Source organism: Camponotus floridanus, unplaced genomic scaffold, assembly GCF_003227725.1.
Source record: "Camponotus floridanus strain SB8 unplaced genomic scaffold, Cflo_v7.5 scaffold49, whole genome shotgun sequence".
In the NCBI taxonomy this organism is placed as follows: domain Eukaryota; kingdom Metazoa; phylum Arthropoda; class Insecta; order Hymenoptera; family Formicidae; genus Camponotus; species Camponotus floridanus.
In genome coordinates, this window is record NW_020229647.1 from 1,571,919 (window position 1) to 1,585,631 (window position 13,713).

A 13,713-nucleotide genomic window follows, 5' to 3' on the forward strand; every position below is an offset into this window, starting at 1 on the left:
TGTTTGTCTCTTTCTAACTTATTGCACTAGTGCAGTAGTAAGGTGCAATTTCATTGACGCTAGAAACCAGCGGCAAATTAAAATCATTAGACTTTCTCTAGATATGGCGTCAATAAAATAAAGTTCAAACAGTTTCAACTTTTTAGGTGCGGCCTCATTGACGCTAAAAAGTAGCGTCAACCATTGGTTGAACAAGGAGGTAAGTATAGTTGCTTCATTGTTCAACCAATGGTTGACGCTACTTTTTAGCGTCAATGAGGCCGCATCTTTAAGATGCTTACCTCCCTCCTTGTTCAACCAATGGTTGACGCTACTTTTTAGCGTCAATGAGGCCGCACCTTTACACACTGAAAAGCGGCCTTTTCATTGACGCTACTTTTTAGCGTCAATGAAATTGCACCTTAACAGTTGGCAGCCCTACGAGATAGGCTGTGCAGCACTGCGCGTATATAAAATAAATTTGAAATCGCTTCTAGCCTAACCATCTTCACGCGATCGACTTTATTTGAATTGCACGGCATCGCATCGAATTATGATGCGGCGCCGATTTGTTCGAACGTAATTCGGGACATCGCGATGTTGTATAAGCGTCGAATGAGCACGAATTGTCACGCAAATATGATAAATCACATCTATTCACCGTTCACCGGCTATTCCACAGGCCGCTCCACTCGCTCGCCTCGGGACATCCCATTCCAATCTTGATGCACACGATATCATCAACGCGAACGCGCGACACTTTATTCGGCACTCCCGATATTCGCTCGCATCCGATAATCATCATCAAGGGCGCAAATAACGCGACGCGACTTCGCTCCATCTTCGCGATTGCGCTATCACTGAACTGTGAAAAATAGCTGTCGCGCACTTTCACCGACATATTATGAAAGTCGCACGATCATCCTTGGACACTCTCGACGCTCGTTCACTCGCGATATTCGTTTAAAAACGGTTAAAAGATGCGAAAAATGCGGACGTACGACGATCCGTGTAACTGCGTATGACTCCGATTCCCGTATGACGCGTATGACGTAGCAATGACGCGTATGACGTAGCAGACACGCGCCAACATGGCGGCCGAACCACTGCGCATTTGCCTTTTTTTGCGCATGGCCTTTCCTGCGCGCAACTTTGATTACTGAATATTGTCTACGGCTTTAATTAATAGCACATAATGATAAATATATAAAGATGGAATCAATTAATCATATTGGTCATATATGTAGACTTGCCCGAAGAAATAGAAAAAAAATGGAGAGATATTTTTAATTTCTTTTTCTTTTAGTAAAGGATGGAAATGTCTATTCATAGGCTTGTTCTTTTTTTCCTCTTTCGCGCAATTTCGATTCAATATATAACGTAGAAAATTCATAGTATATTATGCTAATGATATGAATTACGAATGATTCGATTGTTTTATCGCGCTTTTCCAAAGTCAAATCTTATAATATTTACTTTTGCATTTTAAAGGACTAAGAGCGAACTAAATAAATAAATAAATAAATAAATGATGTTCAGAAAAAGAAAAAGAAGACTCATAAATAAATAAATATATAAATATATAATAAAGATTGATATTAATATATACATATATATCATACGAACTTGTACGATCTCAAAATCTTTATCTTTTATTCCGTTACTCGAATACTTGTACGTTAACAGATTAGGTTACACACATTGCATAAAGCTTCGATATTTTGCAATCTTCATCTCATCTCTCAATTTGGAGAAGCACGTGCATTCCTTTCGATAAATGTCCGCACAAAAATACGTCGCGCTTCAAATAAATAAAAGTCACTCGATACTGTGCACCATTCTAATCGTACGAAATATATTCGACGATTTTTTTTGGATCACTGTGTTATCGGAACGTGCGATCAGAACGATTCGAAAACAATTCATATACAGAGTTTGAAGACATATCCAATGCACGACAAATTATACTTGCGTTGATTAGTATTCATCGATACTGAACTGTTAATCGCGAATACGTACAACACTATCACACATTTTTTTCGCAAAGAACGATATACGAAATGCAATATTTCGCGCCTCGCGTTTCACTCATGCGGCCATCTTTCTTTGCTGTTTAGTATCGCCATCTGCATTCGCGTTAAACGCCAGAATTACATAGTCAAATATTTCGACTGCCGGTAAAGTCATCATTTTGTGCATGTCGGTAAATTGTTAGAATCGCAAGCATGATTTTTTTATTTGTAGTATAATAAAATATGTAATTAAAAATTCATGTAAGAAACATATTTTTAATCAAATTACATATACTTATTCCGTTACTCTAATACTTGTACGTTAACAGATTTAGATTACACACATTGCATAAAGCTTCGATATTTTGCAATCTTATCTCATCTCAATTTGGAGAAGCACGTGTATTCCTTTCGATAAATGTCCGCACAAAAATACATCGCATTCATAATTCACTCTTATATTTAAGATCCTCTTAAGTAAGTTGGAAAATACAACTATTTTACTAACTGAACAGAATCTCAAGACGCGATCTAGATTATTTTAAATATAAATATATATATATAATATATATATATATATATATGTATATACATAAATATATATGTATATGTATATATATAAATGTTTTGTGTCACGATAAATCTTGTAAAATCATTGATCTTTAATAGTATCTCGTCAGTGAAAAAAGTGCTTTCGAATGTTACACTTTATGTAGCAAATTTTTTATATTGTTCTAATACAATTTTCATTAACAGCAAAATATTTAATGCTTGATGCTTTATATGTATATATAATACAATGTGCTAAATTATAAAGTGTAACATAATTAAAAAGTATTACTATTATTAGTCGACTTAATTGCAAGCTATTCCTAATTACTACACATGTTTATCCGATGCATCTTCTTCTTCAAATCTTTGCAATGTTGTGATCTGTCGCATTCCCAAGACTATAGGGACTCGTGCTTCTTTCTTCTTATCGTTTTATCATTCTTTTACTCTCTTCCATCTTATTCAAAATATATAATAATTATTAACTAAGTATTATAATATATTATAATATAATATAATTATTATATTAATAATTAATATGTATAATATATATTAATATATAATATATATTACTAATGTATAATATAAATTAATATATATAATTAATTAATAATTATTAATATAATAATTATAATTACGGTATCTCTCTTAGTCTGACTCTTTCTCTTTGACCTATCCGGCATGGGTGACCCTACCAGTAATTAAGGCCGGTGTTTACACAGTCTTATATTTAAAATCGTTTTAAGTAAAATTTAGAAAATGTTTGTTATTTCATTGAGATTGAACAGAATTTTAAGATGCGATCTAAGATTATATTTAAGATGATTAAATATAAAAACAAATTGTATGAATACCGGCCTACGTTACCGCCGGCATAGCTCTCCGGATCATTAGAGTACTCAAACCTCTTCACCCGGCAAATGCCTTCGTTAAGGTGAAGATACCATCGAAGAGGTACAATTTTTTTATTTTATTTTCTTTTAATATAATGTAGGTTTTTCAAATTTTCCAAATAGAAAATATAATACAAAGGATGTATAAAATATACATATATTATATATATATTATATAATTATAAAATATTATAATGCATAATTACATAGCTTGCAGTCATATAAAAATATATTACAAAATATATATTATAATTATAGTACAATTTATAAATTGGTATCAACATCAAATAAATATGTATTCGAATTTATTCAAATATTTTCAATAATACGGATAATGATGTTGAGAGCACACACACATTCTTGGACTTACATACAATAATATTATATATATAGAAAGAAAAAAAGGAAAATTCGAAGAATAAAATAATTTTTCGAAAAATGAAGATATATTTTCCATTTTTCGACATTTATTCAAGATTTATTTTCTATTGTTACAAATATCTTTTACACATAATTTTGTTATCATTTTCATAATAGTATAACTTAATATATAATATTTTATTTTAACTCAAAATACAATAGAGTTATAAAATATAAATTAGAAAATTAATTTAATATATAATAATACAATCAAATTGAAAATATATAATGTATAACAATAACAATAATAAAATATATATACATAATACACACACACACACATATATATATATATATATAATACATAAAATTGTCAATACATAAGATAATACATAAAATTTTTCGTTGAAAATATATAGTGTAATACATAACAATAAAATATATATTATATATAATACATAAAAAATTGTTATGTAGAATATGTACATAGATTACTTTACTATATTACACGAAAATATCCGCAATACGTACAACGTAAAATTGTTTAGAAATTTTTAGAAAATTTTTAGATTAGCGTAGCTGATAATCTATCGGGACTAAAAAAATCATTAATAAATTTATCGCTTGTGTTCCTCTCAATTAAGAAAAAGTAATTTTAATGCGAAATTTTAATTCATTTTATAAGATTTTCTAAAAGAAATGTTTGATGACGCGGAAAGATAAGTAAAACTTTGATGTTACCCAACAATTAAATCAGAGAAAAAATTAAATTTCGCGGTTTAAATTTTGCGAATATATATGATAAATAAATAAATTAATAATAACAGTAATATTTAACCACAATACATATAATTTCTATAATAATCGGAATACAACGTGCGTAATATAATTATTATCATTTTGTGCGACAATAAAAATATTGCAACATTAGAGGCGCATTTCATATAATTTGCACAATATTATAATATACGTAAGGAATCAAACGCGGATGCAGAATCTAATAGTCGATTTCTTTTCAAATATACAATTTCATGTAAATTTCGCGATCAAAAGTAAAATATATATCTTGTTCCGCGAACAATTGCAAACAGGCTAAACTTTAATATCCTTATGCCTTAAAATAATCGCGTTATCGCCACGCTCAATGAAGAATAGGCCCAACGATTAGACCAGATCAAAATCCCTCTGCCGAGTGACACGCTGGTTAATATCTGACAGAGAGAAGAACGATCCTAAAAGTAGGAAGCGACTTCAATTTGTCTTATTTCTTCTATTTCGGATCTCGCGAAATCGATCCACAACGGATAGTTAAGTGATTCATTAAACATCAGAAGCTTCTCTACAAGAAAGAACGAAACCCCGATCTTCCTGACTGCTCCCGATAACAGCGATTTCGGCAGCGGATTACGACTGTTACCCTTCTTATCATTTTCAATATATAATATTAAAATTCGCGTAAAAAAACATCTTCTTCCATTTTAAGAAATCTTTTCTTTTTACTAAAAAATGACTGGATATAATAGTTTTTATATACATGTTACAATCAAATATATTTAAAGGTAAAATGAAATACATGCGCTTTTATTGTTGCTTGATTAAATGTGTGAATAATAATAATTTTAGGGTACCAAATTTGCTCAAAATTCGAGACAAATCAAATCTGATAACAGCAAGATTAAAAAAAAATTCAACTTGAATATTTAGCAACATCAAATGAAAGATTATCAAGAAATTAATTTTTCTGTTGCATTTAACAGTTAAGACTTAGCACGTAACAATAATTTGCAGATATCTTACTGATATCAGAGTACCCATTCGATTTGTCTCGAATTTTTTAATTAATCACACATTTTATATTATATCATGCATTCCTAATATATTATTAAGAATAATATTAAAAAATAGTTTTTCAAATATGTCACAATTTACGCACATGTATTTTATTATATGTACATTCTTATCTAAAATAAACTAATTATAATATACATAAGATAGTGGAACATCCAGTAATTCCTGCAAGTGGTTTCTTAAAAGAGACCAAAAATAAAATTAATTCAAAATTAATTAATAAAATATACTTGTTTGTAACCATAATTTTTCAAATAATAAAAATTTTGCATAAAAAAGTTTGCGCAAAAACTTATTAAATTAAATTTATATTTGAAAAAGTGAATTTTATCTATTATATCCATTTTTGAATTATTATTTTCATTATTAAAATAATAGTGATATTAATAGGAGGATATTAATGGAAGAACATTTTTAACAAAAAGAGAAAATATATCTTCTCTCAAAGTATAATGAATTTTGTAATTCGATTTCAAACAATGTACGGTGATTGTCGTTAAATCACTGCCAAAACATTGTTTCCAGGAACCGCCACGAAAACCTGGGTTTAATTCCTACTCTGTAATGAAACTTTCAATTTTCAATGAGGCACCGAACTAAGCGTTGCGGATAGATCTCACAAAAACCGGCGAGAAATAACTTTTCGCAATGAAAATCGTTTCGATTCTCCACCAGTACAAACCGCGCATTTGCTAGCGTCCACCTGACATGAGGGACAGCGATAAGGCTTCGTCGTCGAGACAGCGATCACATCCAAAAACGTGAAAAGAACGCAATTGTTTGCAATATAATTTATTATAAAACCGTAAATCAATAAATCGTAATCTATAAATATTTAACGCGATGCGAAATTCTCGAAATACATTAAATTAAAAACGATAATCAAAAAAATTATTTTGTTTTACAGATTTTAATTTCTGCATGATTGATAATGTTTAATATTTCGTAATATTTTATTTTCGAATATACTTGTGTTTTCTATAATATTAAAAAAACGACGAAATTTTACGTAAAAAGCTAATATCTAATTATTGGGTTAACATCGTGTTTTTCTTGATTGACTTTTATTTAATAACCTTTATATTATGTAAAAAAATTTTTTTTACAGTATTTACGCGATTACGAAAATTTCTCGAATTTATTAATAATTTTTTAGTATAAAAAATAAGTTATCCAAATATTTGAATAATTTTGCAATAAAAATATTCAAATAAAATATATCAAATGTGTTAATTAAACAAATTTTGTTATTGTACGTATTCACCTAATTTCGTGTAATGTACAATAGATTTCTTTTACATTATTACAATTAGATTATAATTTCTATACAATTGCAAAGAAAATTATGAAAAATAAAAAATAATATAATTACAATTTATAGATATAATTAAAATGTTAATTACAATTTAATAATTAATGCTATTAGTATCAATATTCTCAACATAAGAAAATTGCAAAATTTTTATTATTTAAAATGATTATTCAATGATAATCAACGTATATGATTTCAAATAAGTTAGAAAAAAAATTATTTAAATTGAATTACTTTTGTCTCTCAATATTTTATCAAATAAATATTATCATATTAGATACTAATAACATTCATCTTTGAATTTAAAATTATAATTTAAAAAAAAATACAATTTTTAGTAGTGATAAAATAAAATATTAATACAATTTACAAAAAATAAAATATTAAATTTAGTACATGTTATACGTATAATAAAATGCAACTTAAATGTACATTATGTATTTAAGTTACATTTTTTACATTTTCCATACATTAATTTTTTTATTTTTATTTATAATTTTTTTTATAATTAATTTCAATTCTTTATATATAATTTATTTAATTTTATATGAAATAAATTATATATATATTTAATTTTTATATGCCCTAATAGCCCTAACAATCTTAACAATCCTAACAGACCTAATAGCCCTAACAATCTTAACAATCCTAACAGACCTAATAGCCCTAACAAGCCTAATACAGACCCCTAAAAATAACATATTTTCATGTTTTTTTTCTTAAAAATAAATTTAATTTTTATATGCTTTAATAGCCCTAACAAACCTAATAGGCTTAACAAACCTAACAGTCCTAACAGCCTTAACAGACCTAACAAAGACCTAACAGCCCTAGCCACCCTACTTGCTGGCTTATGCCAGCAGAAATTCACGATCAAGTGAAATTTGGGGAACCCTAATTAGGAATCCGCGATAATGAAAAATTTAGGAAGCCCTAACCGGAAATTCGCGATAAAAGGAAGCCTTAGCGGCGCAACACATCTTTTGGTCAATATTGCCAATATTGATATATTTTCCAAGCCAGTTATCTCTGCTTCTGGCTATATTCATTTTGACGACTATTTGTTTACGATCGTACGATATTATGATCGTATTTTAACGTGCGTCATTTAGTCATCAGAAATCGCAAAATAAATTATCATGCATAAAATATAATTAGCATGCATTTTAACTCTCGGTCGGCGGGTTGCTTATAAATATTTTTATTTTTTAGATTAAATATTTAGAAATTAAAAATCTATTTTTAAAATCGTTTTGTAAAAGTCTGTGTGTCCATATATATATAATGGAAATAAATATTTCATGTATGTCTATATCTATTGTTATTTTACAAATATTTTTTCTTTTACTTTAATTTTTACACGTTTTGTCCCGCCAATCAAGAGTTAGAAGCAACGGATTTCTTCATGCATTTACAAATCCTTTGCTTCAAAATAAAAAGTTGTCACTTACCGGCACTGATGCGCAACAGCGGAATTGATATTGAAGCTATGTTGTCTGTAACATACAAATATAAAATGCAAATTATATCAATGTTCAAAATAATTAATATGTTAAGAAATTATTATTGGACTCATTGAATTTTATATCCGATGTACGCAATTATAAATAGATGTATAAATATGAAATAATTTTATAAGTAATTAATTTTTTTTAAGTAGAAACTTTTATAGAAAGAATTATTATAAAAATTTGTCCAATTTTTTCATGTTTAAATCATTTATATAAATCAAATTAATTAATTAATTAATTTATATAAAATTAATATAAATAATAATACACACCATCAGGTTGTTCCGCTGGTGCAAGATGCCTTTCCTAGGCCTGCTCCTCCTCTCAGATCATCTGGTTGGTTACATCTATAACATACACATAGAAAATCCAAATTATAATAACGTCCAAAATAATTAATATTTCAAAGAATTATTATTGTATGTATTGTGTATCTTATATTCAATCCATATAATAATAAGTAGATTCATAAAATAATTCTATAAATTAAAGAAAAACATTATTAATAATTCTTTAATAATTTTATAAAAGCTTATATCTTTACAAGAGATTATAGCTTTTATTTAAAAATCTTTTTCTCTCTTATTTAAATCATATAAATAAACAAATCAAATTAATTGTTGCAATTAATTGTTTGATTTAAATTATAATAAATATATTTAATATTTAATATTTAATATATAATTACAAATAAATAAATTGCTTACCAGAAGGTTGCTCTGCCGGAGCCTGATGCCTCTCCTAGGCCTCCTCCTCCTCTCAGTTAGACGCGCGATATTTAACGGCACTCCCGCACTCACGAGCGATATTTTTATATCGCTATTTTCGCACTTTTACGCGCGATACTGAACGGCACTCCCGCACTATTCGATACGATTAAAAATTTTCTGTTTTGTCGCGCGATGTATATATTTAATATATATATACTTTAAACGGCACTTCCGGTTTCGATACGAGCGAAAATCCCGTTTCACTTGTGAAAGTGGGATTGTGAGAAAGTCCAACGCGAAAACGCGATAACGCGATGACGCGAAAAAGCTAAACGCGAAAACGCGGTAACGAGACGCCGCCGTCCGCGACACGTTGACAGCACCGATGACGAAAAGAAATATATATATATATATTTTTTTTTTCTTTTTTTAATAATATTTATGTTTTTTTTCTCTGAAAATAAATTTTAATTTTTATATTCCCTAATAGCCCTAACAAACCTAACAGCTCTAACATCCCTAACAGTTCTAGCAGTCCTAACAGCCCTAGTCGCCTTACTTGCTGGCTTACACCAGCAAAAATTCGCGATAAGGTGCAATTTGGGGAGCCCTAATCGGAAATTCGCGATAAAATTTAAAGAGCCTTAACCGCGCAACACATCTTTTGGCCAATATTGACCATGTATTTTTCAGGCCAGTTATCTCCACTTCTGGCCATTCATTCTGACGACTAATTTGTTTCAAAAACGATCATGCGATATTATGATCGTTTCTTTAACGCACGTTATTCAGTCGTCAAAAATTGCAAGTTATAAATTATCATGCATAAAAGATAAAAAGCATGCATTTTAACTCTCGGTTGGCAGATTGGTTAGAAATATCTCTATTTTATAGATTAAATATTTATCAATTAAAAACCTATATTTTTATAAAATTGTTTTTTATAGAGACCGATATATAATAGAATTTTTAGAATATTTCATGTATGTCCATCATACAATTGCAACAAAAATATCATCTATCTTTATTAAAAATATTTTTCACTTTAATTTTTACTCGCGTATTGTCCCGCCAACGGAGAGTTAGAAGCAATGGATTTCTTCATGCATTTATAAATCCTTTGCTTCAAAATAAAAGGTTGTCACTTACCGGCACTGATGCGCAACAGCGGGATTGATATTGAAGCTACGTTGTCTGTAACATACAAATATAAAATGCAAATTACATCAATGTTTAAAATAATTAATATTTTAAGAAATTTATTATTGGATTCATTGAATTTTATGTCCGATGTGCGCAATTATAAATAGATATATAAATATAAAATAATTTTATAATTAATTAATTTTTTCAAGTAGAACCTTTAGAAAGAATTATATAGAAAGAAATATTACAAAAATTTTCCTAATTTTTTCTTGTTTAAATCATTCACATAAATCAAATTAATAAATTAATTCATTCATTTATATACAATTAATATAAATAATAATATTCACCATCAGGTTGTTCCGCTGGTGCAGGATGCCTCTCCTAGGCCTGCTCCTCCTCTCAGATCATCTGGGTTGTTGCGTCGATCTATAACATACAAATAGAAGATCTAAATTGTAATAATATTCAAAATAATTAATATTTTAAAAATTATTGTATGCATTGAATTTTATATCCGACGCATATAATAATAGCAGATTAATAAAATAAAATATTACTAATAATTCTTGAATAATTTTATAAAACCTTTACAAGATTATAAATTTTATATAAAAATCTTTTTCTTTAAACTTCGTATTTAAATTATATGAATAAAAAAATCAAATTACGATTAATTGCTTAATTTAAATTATAATAAATATATTCAATATTTAATTTATATATATATATATATATATATATATATATATATAATTGCAAATAAATAAACTATTTACCAGACGGTTGCTCTGCCGAAGCTCGATGCCTCTCCTAGGCCTCCTCCTTCTCTCAGTCTTAATCGCGCGATACTTTTAGCGGCACTCCCGCACTCACGTGCGATATTTTTATATCGCTATTTTCGCACTTTTACGCGCGATACTGAACGGCACTCCCGCACTATTCGATACGATTAAAAATTTTCTGTTTTGTCGCGCGATGTATATATTTAATATATATATACTTTTAACGGCACTCCCGGTTTCGGTACGAGCGAAAATCCCATTTCACTTATGAGAATCCACTTCAGGTCAATAGGTCGGGAATGCAACGATACAACGTGCAAGAATTAAGCCCAAACCGGAAAGAAGACGAAACGATTGACGGAAATAGAAGAAAATGAAGTTCATCAACTCTTTTTCGCGCATAATTATCCTATCTCGTATCGAACCTGGACCCGCTAAGCATGATTTCAGGTGCTTCGCCCGGAACACGAAGTTTCCCGCAATGCAGGATATGGCTACACCAGGCTGGTAGACGGCAAAGAAGAGGATACCCACATTTTTAAATGCTTACAACTAGCAATTTAGAAAATGGGGAGGCAACCCCTTTTATCGAGCGAAAATCATGCCTAGGGGAATCCACTCGACTCCTCGACAGGGTTAACACACGCAGTGCGTGTGGCTGTAGACGAGCAAAGAGAAGGGACCCATTGAAGACCATTCCGAGCAATCGATCGAGTTCTAACTAATTCGGGCCGAATTACTTGACGAAGCACGAAGCAAGAGTGTACGTCGCAGAGCAACGTGTGCAAACTCGTACATCCCAGTTAATTGGCATCGGAAGTGGAGACTCGTGACAATAAATGAAATTGGGATTTTTTATGAAAAAGTCCAAAAGTTCCGCGAACACGCGACGACACGAGAATATTACAACGCGAAAACGCGACGTGTTGACGAAGCGCTTGCCGTCCGCGACACGTTGACGGCACCGACGATGCGAAAGGGTACTTAGCTTCCCATTCAGGCACCTTGAGATTTATCCCAAATAAAAAAATTTAAAATAAATCTCAAGGCACCATCCAAGTACTGAGCCACCCCACCACGTCAAGGTGTACCCGTGGGGGGTTGTATTATATAAATTTATGACATAATATAATTTGTGAAAGAGAGAGAAAATTATATTATATATAATTTATATAATTTATGTGTGGAATTCATTATATATCAGTCAATGATGTAATCTGACTCATTATAGCGCTTCTGATTTTTACGTCATGTACGAAATAAGTATGTAAGCATTTAGTTAAAATAAAATTTTTTTTTTCTCATTGTAATGTCTACTTATATGAATATTATTGAATAAAAGATTAGGTACACAACGATCATTTTCTTTAATAAAGAAAAATTGGAATCTAATTCACAGAGATGTTAGAATAATAAATAACAATGAGAAAATTATATAATAATTATATTATATATAATATTATATTGTATATATTATATATAATAATTATTATCACAATTGCTGCTCCTTAGATTTGCAACAGCGTTCATATTAATATATAACTGCTTAATTCTTTTTCTTATTATTTATTTCCGTTCTTATATGTGAAATGTCGACCGAAAGATAAAAGCAATCTGGATAGCTGTCTAATTGTATATATAAAACATAATATTTTAAACTGAATCAATGAAAATTTTTATTGATTAAAATGTAATACAGCGTATTTCTCATTTAAATAAGCCACTGTCTTTTTATAACATTTTTTGCGAATTATTTATATAGAACAATAAATGTGTTTTTAAAATCTGCAAATAATTTTTTTAGAAGATATAGTAAAATGTTTTAATATATTTTTTTCTAAATGCAATCGAAATTATCAAATGAATTAATGTACGTTAATTACAACAATATTTTATAGTGAAAAACAAAAGAATATATGTATATCTAAACATTTATACAGATGACAATTGATTGCTTTAATTGTAATATATGAATAATATATAAGTACACCTTTAATAAATCGAATTTAAAAAAGAAATGCTCAAACTACACCGTATAAACGAGTGTATAAGTAACTGAAATATATGAATACATTTGGCGAGTACATTTGTGTGTAACTAAATGAGACATAATCTTGTACTCGCGATAAAAAAGTGATGACAGGTGGACATAAAATCGGTATATTTTGGCTTAGTTTTTATCTTCATATCGAATTTTTATTGTTCATATCGAGTTACAATAGATAAGGCCGGTCGAGACTCGCTCGAGCTTGCCCTTTAAAGCAATTAGAAAATAGATTTATAATAAATATTAAAATTGAATGTATTTAGCATTTAATTTTGTTGTTTTGCGTAATTGATTAATATTTCGCGCGTCAGATGTTGCATATATGTTAGCATCCCCAATTTTTCTTTGACCTAAAGACCTAAAATAATCCGGCGCGGACTGCTGAGCTAAATACTCCACGCGGACTCATCGGATAGCCAATAAGCATAGTTCCTCATTCCTTAAATCCGATAGAAAACCGGATTTTGTCACTCGCGTACGTATCTCACGTCTTATTCGCGTTTCTTTCTCGCATCCTTGTTCGCACCCTTCGTTGCATTTTCCTTTTCTCTAATTGCT